Genomic DNA, 8,274 nt, shown 5'->3' on the forward strand with positions numbered 1-8,274 from the left:
ATAGATTCATATAGAATCTATTCTGTTGGTTCATACATATGTAACATACCTTGTAGTATAATGGTAGAGTCCCGAAAGTTTAGTGCGGTAAAGAACGAGTGTTGCACGTTGGAAACTAGGGACGCCATACTGTAGGAGTACATGTTGTTAATCGAGAGCGTCCATTTGAAGTTAGGAAGTCGAATACACCGTTTTACTATGCCTTAATTTAGCAGTTGTGGGACTGGTATGTACATGATTTGTTGTGGAATATATACTTGTACTGTAGATATGAACAGTACAGAAATATTAGTGATTCGGAATGAGAAGCATTCCATCGTTGTTTTGTGCTAGACCACAGGCTGCAACATGAGTAGTTAGGCAAGGAGTCAGTCTAACCCATCTAACCAAAGATACTAGAAATACAAGATAGAGTTCTCGCATTGTAAAAATGAGGCGGAAGTCGTGCCCAACGTAGGCGGCGCCCTTCTTTTTAACCATGCAAGTTTCCTATACTTCGTGCCCAACGTACAGGGCGCCCTTCTGTTGCTAAGTATATCCAGACGCAAAAGGCGCCCTTCCTTTTCCACTAATGGAAGAAAACTTTTTCACTAAGAGTGCGTCCGGCCATGCGATTCTGCGCTGTATTGTTGTTTTATTCTTTACTGATTCATGAATAGCAACGATTTCTACCGCCACCAAGGAGGTTATGTATTCACCGATGTCACTGTCTGGGTGTCTATTCCAGTTTGTTTTTATATCTAGTATCTTTGTTGAGAATTGATAATAAAATATGCGACGACTTGGTAACGAAAGTTTGGCACAAGTTTTTTTAGATCCAGCTGTAGGGGGCGTCCCATTTTTCGTATTCCCACCATGCATTTCGGTGGAACACTTTTTTTGTGTGGAGAACTCTATCTTGTATTTCTAGTATCTTTGCCATGGAGGTATTATCAAAGAGTATAAATAGAACAAGAGAGCCAACAATGCTCATTGAGAGCGTAAAAAAACGATACGGCCTACGCAGCTAGTGTAGGACGCCAACTAACGCTTGTATGTGTTTTATTACCCAGTACTCCACCGCGCACTGTCGGTTTGTCTGTTTATCTGTTCTCCACAAGTACTTTTGTAGAGGGCGGTATTTGCGCTTGTATAAAGCTGACCTAAAGTAGATCTAAAAGTATGTAAACATAAGATGATAAACATAGTGCAGGGCCTATGATAGTTGCATGGAGGAAATTTTTCCCCTCCATGATAGTTGAAAGAATTTATACGTACAATGCTGTGCAAATAACAATATGTGTAAGAAAAACAAAATATGATGCTTGCGATAGATATAATAGGAATGCAAAGGTGGTCAGTATAAGAGAGCAATATATTTTATTTGTGCCATCAAACAATTATATAGTAAATACAATATAAAAGCTATAACAATATTAATAACAACAATGACAATATTAATAACTTACGAGTAGTCATGCTCTTCTATCCATTTTTTTTCATTTTAATCATCAAATATGATATTCAAAAAATATTAATGATAATATTAATAGTTACAATTATAATATTTTCAGATTCAATTAGCATCAGTCTGTCTGCATATATAGCACATATTTAACATAGCTTTATCAATGCTCTTAAATTCATTTTTTAAAAATTTTCAAATATATTTTAAACATAATAATTGTAATAAATAGCTCAGTTATAATTATAATAATTTCAGTTTCAGTTTTAGCTACCGTCTTCTGCATAGCAAAAGAATCTTAGCTTTGTTAATAATGATAATCACAATCAATAGAGTGAAAATTATGATAATATTAATATAATGACTAGGCAATAACAACAAATAACACAGTATAACAATAACAGATGAAGCCGAGTAAAATAACTATTAGCAAAATATTATATCCGATGGAGTTTTGCGTCAGGAGAAATAATATGAAACATTGTTTCTCTGATGCAAGACGCCATCGTAAAAGCAGTACCGCTGCTACTTGGGGATTGGATCCATCACTAGCCAACCGCAAACTCGGTGGTGTAGTTAAGTCATCGGTCTAGTTAACCTAGAGTTCGTGGGTTTGATTCCTATCTGAAACAACTGTGATTTTTTATCAAGTATTTGAATTGTACTGAGCATTTAGTACTATATAACACGTCATGTGGGCAAACATCATTTCGTGAAATATTATTGGAGGAAATAATAAAATTCTGGTGTAGTACTTTAATAAACATCCAATAATGTTTTCAAGCATTAGCCACATATCGTGTATGCAAAAATTCATAACCAAGGTTTTGGAAAATCAAATTTGCTTGTTTACAAACTTTTTTACAACGAATTTTAATAATAAAAATTAGTGATGTGAATGTGACAATATTATTGTATAATATGCGATTAAACTCTTATAACTTATGCAAGAGTAAGTCAATTGAGAGAGCAGCTTAGCAGTCGGCTAATCTGGTGGTAGCCACTGTGTGTGTGCTGAACCGTGGAGATCTCTAGATCCCCGGTTCATTTCCCATCGCTGCCTCTCCTTGTGTTTCAGCTAGAGGGCTGAAATACAGGTTACAATAGCGCACCGTCCTTCGGATGAGACGTTTAAGCCGTTGGTTCCGTGTGCATTTATAGCCCATGTGCACGTTAAAGAACGCAGTACACTCTTCAATCCAATCCAATTCCAGTAAATAATTTATCATTTTAAAACATATAAAATGGAGAATATGGATATATTAAAAAGTCAATTTTCTTGTTTTGGTCATTTAAGTTGGTTTTCGTAATACAAACCAGTACAGAAGAGCTGTAAAATTTGAATTATGAAATAGGACAAAATAGTTTGAATTTAATTAATTGTGGGGGGGGGGGGGAGGAAGAAAACGTCAGGTTCGCTTATTCCTGATGGGCCGCTTTGGTAGGAATGGCCCATTGTCCTACTAAAACCCTATAAGGTATTTTAGGACATGGGTTCTCAACTATATCGTAATAAGAAGCAAAATTGTTCATTGAATAAATTTGAAGGGCCAGGGCAAGAGGTTGGTGCTAGACGCCCATACAGGGAAACTTGACCTAAAGTTACCCTTGTGTTTGGTGAAGTAAAAGACAAACTGTTACAGTATACATCAGAAAAATGATCAACGGTATTTCTTTGCCGTTTGCTGCGACAGTTCTTCCAATTTTATAACTTAAATTGCTACAATTTGTGGGGCAAGGCTTTAGTTGGCAAAACAGAATGCAAAATTATTACGGTTAGTAATCACAAACCTCTTTTTTTTTTAAATTACTTAATTGATCAATTAAAAAAAAAAGTGCAAGTAAATTTCTTGCACAGTATTACCTATCTACTACAAAAACTTTATAAATGGGTAATTTTTATTAATTTTCTGTTCTTTCTCATTTCTTTTTTATTTTTCTTTAACAAATCCCGCAAATCTCTGTTATAAAATTTTGACAGCCCAAAATTGTATGATTTAAAGTGTGTTAGAAGTTGCGATGGATCTTGTAGAAAGGTAGAATCACTTTGGAGTGATGCCTTGCACACATCGCACTTGTGCTTTGTTAAGAACCTTTTGGCAATATATCCTGCCACATATACGATAGCATTCATATGTGTCTGTTCAACGGCCACCAATTCATCAACATTAGGGCTGTCATTGTAAACCTCATTATCCACTGCTGCTTCGGTTTTCAAACATTTTTGTTTAGTCTCACATACCTCAATGAAATAATCATCGTCAGGTAGACAATTACTAATATTCCCAAGCGGAGCCATCATCTTTGAACACACCACCTGCTTCAGGGAGGCGCGAAATTATATTAACTGTAGGGTTGTCCCTATTCCCACCCCTGTGTCGAATAATCGAAAACAAATTTTCCAAGCAGTCCTGATTAAGACGATTAGTTAGTAGGAAATTAAAATCACATTGTGTTGATATTTCACTAAATAATTGAATAGTTTAATTAATTGTGAGAACCCACCCCTGAATGCATACAATTTTAGTTAACGACCCCGATTTTAACCTCCAACCCTTTATCCATTCAACACACTCTCCCCAGAACTGGATATGTGGGGAACCAACTTTTACAGCTCTTCTGTACTCTTTTGCATCGCTCAGCTTAGCAAATGTCTTATTACACAATTTTAGCAAAATCTTGGCTTAAAAAATCGTCTTAGATGGCCCTAATGTACAATCGACAAAAAAAATGGACTTAAGACGAATTTAAGCTGATTTCTAGTTTGATAAATCTGGCCCCTGGAATTGAATGAATCAAATAACTGATCCATTTTTTCAATAAAATTTGCAGTATATACTGCTTCTGCTGGTAATTTGCCAAGTGATGAGTGTGTTAAAATACCAGCTGCCACACTATGGTTTAATACTTGTGCGGCAAGACAAACCCTCATGGGTGTGAAGGGCGGTAGTTCAATGTGCCTTGAAGTCAGCTTTGGGGCCATTCTAAGGGGCAGCTTGGAATCATGATTAAAGAATTCTACAACAAAATCCCATTTAATTTCATGTCCATCTACAAGAAAGATATGTTTTTACAGGTTATTGCGCACACTTTTTAACAAATTGGCGGGTCGTACATAAAATAGATGTTGTGGCTCTCACTACCGTCCTCCTTTTTCCACATAATAAATGGTTTGTCACCTGTTAAGCCTAACTCAGAAAACATCTTACGATAGTTTGAGCCTTGGTCTCCAATCACAACTTTTACCGTGAAACCTATATTTTGTAGCTTTTTTATGCAGTCAAGCAGTAGTATTTTTTGTGTACTGCCAGGTGTGGCACTTTTGGCTAAGAAGTAACCTACTGGTTGCTTCCACATTACATGACAGTCCCCTAACCAAAAATACCAGGGCATGAGTGGTTATGTTTTTTGTTCTTCCAATAGAACCAAAATCCTCCATTCCCTCTACTACATCTTTTGCCATGTCATAGTAGAGGCCTGATTTCAAACTCATCTCATCCAAAGTTACAACACACACTTTGTTTCTTTCCGACATGGTCATACACTTTTTACGCAACACCTCAAAGCATGTGTTATTAAAACCAGGTTGTAGCTTCACGTTTTCCAACCATCTTCTCAATGAACTTACAGTAGGCAGTGCAAAAATCTTCCGACAAAATTTATAAGCCTTCGGGCTTTGGTAGTGAAGTGCGAAGGCCAACAGCTTGTCTTCCTTTGTATATCTTCTCCCTTTTGCTTGTCTCTTCGAAATTCTCATTTGGCTGGCAAAGAACTCTAGTGAAGTTTCATTCAGGTATTTTGCAGCGTTTTCAATAATATATTTGGTTGAACTCGAATTACGTTGTAAATTTTCCAAACTGGATTGCAACTTCTTTATTTTACGCCTCAGTCTGTACATCTTTGCCCTCTTTGCTGCATTGATATTTCTTTTTTTTCTGCGATGAGCATCCTTTTGTGTACCCTTACCAGGCTCTTTGAAAACACACAATTAATTCAGAGCAAAGGGCGTCGACTTGTGTGCCAGAAGGAATAATCTTTTTTGTAATTTCTAAAGAATCCGTTTCTGAAAAGTAATAGGAACAAGAATTAACTGTTACGATAATTTTTCACAAAAACGTAACTGTTGAAATGCAAAAGAATTATGTTTATTATTGGTTTATTGTGCATTTTTTTAAATATTTAAAATGTGTGCCTACATCTAACCATTTTCAATTCAACATACACCCACATAGGCCCCCCACACACAAAACATGCTTATGTTTATACTAGTTTAACTGAATAATTTTGTAATTTTTGTATACCTAGTTCGTTTGTGCTGGAGTTATTTCCAAAGGTCGAGTGTTTGTTTGGCTCCCTATCTAATGTAGACCTATTTGGTTTTTCATGGCTCTTTCCTTTATTGCAAAGTGCATCTATTTGTGTGTCAAGAATAGTATCTTCTGTAACTTCCAAAGGTGCTTTGGGTTCTGAAAAGCAAGGAGCACAAGTAAAAATGGTTACAATCATTTAACATCAAAACAGATGAACACACGCATAACGCCAGATTTGAATATACAAACCATGCTGTTAATTTAAAATGGGTCTCAGTTTAACCCAATATCTCCAACTGAAAACACACCATTAAATAACACTTCATAAATATAGGCCTATATCCTCTATAGTTTGTTATAGGCATATTTTTATGTTTTTACAATTCTGCAAGTGGCGATTCTTGTTTGTTTAAATAAAAAAAAATTTCAAATCGTTGGCCATACCTGGTTCTATTATACTGGAGTGACTTCCAGTGCTTGTTTGTTCGTCTGGTTCATTTTCCAATGAATAATGCTTTGCATAGCTGTGGTCTTCTTCTAAACCTATTGAAGTACAATGATATAAATAATTTATAAAGGGCCTATATTAAACCTATAATAAGCAAAGCTAATACATCAACATTTAACCAAAAATAATATACAAACATAAAAAAAAACCTGTCAAATAATTTTCTGAAATCAAGTACATAAAGAAAACAGTCTAGGCATAGGATAGGGCTATCTGTTCAAATAAAATTTGCAGTTAACCTTTTTCACGGGACCTGGTTAGACAAAGCTCTTATTCAATGGTTTTTAGTAAGGGGCCTAGACTAGGCCTATATATAATAAATGGGTTAATTAATTTAAAATTGTAATACAGTAACTAATAAGCAAACCGCCACACATTGCCAATATTTAGCACTGTCAATCTTTATTCCTACATTTAACACACTGTCAATTTAGGCATACACACATTGCATTAACAGAAGTCACTTAGCAACCAATGTTATACAAATTGTTAACTTGTTAATTAATTGTTGAGCGTAATGTCGACCTAGGCCTAGGCATATTGACAGAAATCACTTAGCAACATCAATTTATAACAAATTGTAACTTTGTAATTGTAACACGCAGCGCTATGCAAATGAACCAAGATCAAAGCTGCCGCAGTGCGTGAAGAACATTTGCGCGATGCCTTTGAAGTCCCATGTGTTCCCCGCCATCAAATTTTCCGCAGGTATAGTTTATCAAAAAATTGAACATAGCGAAATGGAGAGCACCTTCTTTTCTCGATGCACACTACATACAGTCAATCACTATGGCTGCGCAATCGTTTCCATTGTGAAGCTGATACATTTATCTCTCATAAAATATCAAACATATTAATATTTTCCACCAAAAAAAGTTTCGAATTTAATGGAACATTTACATGACCTTTAAAAGTATAGTATATTTCAACTTCAATTTTCATAAATTGGCCAAAATTCGCTAATTCTAATTTTAACAGATATTACTAAGTCATTTTAGGGTTAACGAGGGTTAACTATTCAAAAAATCAATCCAAAATCTGAGTATTTTTCAGTTTTACGCTTTATTGCACAACTGCTCTGCTGGAAGCGTATAAATGCATGTCGTTGCCAAGTTGTTGCTAACGAAAAAATGTGAATTATAGGGTAATACGCCCACGCACGATCCAAAGGCGGGGAACACATGGGTTTGTCGCGTCAAAGGGTCTGTTGCCGAGTGATCTCCTCAATAATACCTCTATGGTCTAACTAATGCATGTAGCCTTTACGTATTTTATCTTTATATTTGTTGTTCCTGTTTATAATATTATTGCGGCTGTGTACAATACAGTCATAATTATAGAAGAACACCGTTTAATTATTGAACTATAATCATAAGTCTAAGCAATTATTAGATTTAGTAATGTAGTGACGGTTTGATAATAAGCAATAAGCCTATGTAATACATCACATGTTAACATTTGATGATAGACCTTCGCCAATGACTCGTCACGCTTGACTGCACAAATGAATATTTATGAAGTCATAGGATAGGCTGATACCATTGGTATTGTCGAGGTGCAGTGGGTTTCTTATTGCCTAATTTAATTGTTTAATCATTGTTTTTACTTATTTTACAGTAATTTTACGTCTTGATGATCTTGATGACAGTTAATTACATTAGATTTCAAATTATCTTGGCAATCCCATCATAACAGTATTACAAATATTATATCAAGAAACAACCCCTATTGACAATATTTTTAAATTGCAAAAGCGAGCTCTCAGGATTTGTGCAGGGACAACTCGTATTTCCCATACCAAACCTTTATTTTACAAATTTAATTTAATTTAAACTTCCTTTAAATCCTTACCTAATCTCAACTCTTTTAAATACAATCTTAAAAAGTCTCTGGTCTCGGAGTATAGCCGGTAAGTCTCCTGGTCGGTCTGTCTGTCTGTCGGTCATTCTTATTTGTACTTAACGGACTGCCACTACATATATACGTTTGTTTGTATATGTATGTGTGTGTAT

General features: G+C 35.3%; 1 long non-coding RNA gene across 1 annotated transcript; it reads right to left on the reverse strand.

Moving 5' to 3' along the window:
- Positions 1-4,105: 4,105 nt before the first annotated feature.
- LOC117110686 lies at positions 4,106-6,692 on the reverse strand. Its single transcript, XR_004445755.1, has 3 exons — positions 6,199-6,692; positions 5,746-5,910; positions 4,106-5,492 (listed from the first exon to the last, which is right to left on the reverse strand). It is a non-coding gene; the product is annotated as an uncharacterized LOC117110686 (long non-coding RNA).
- Between the last annotated feature and the right edge of the window lie 1,582 nt (positions 6,693-8,274).

The sequence above is a fragment of the Anneissia japonica genome, unplaced genomic scaffold (assembly GCF_011630105.1).
Source record: "Anneissia japonica isolate Jap-2015-1 unplaced genomic scaffold, ASM1163010v1 scaffold4395_len17266_cov110, whole genome shotgun sequence".
NCBI lineage: Eukaryota > Metazoa > Echinodermata > Crinoidea > Comatulida > Comatulidae > Anneissia > Anneissia japonica.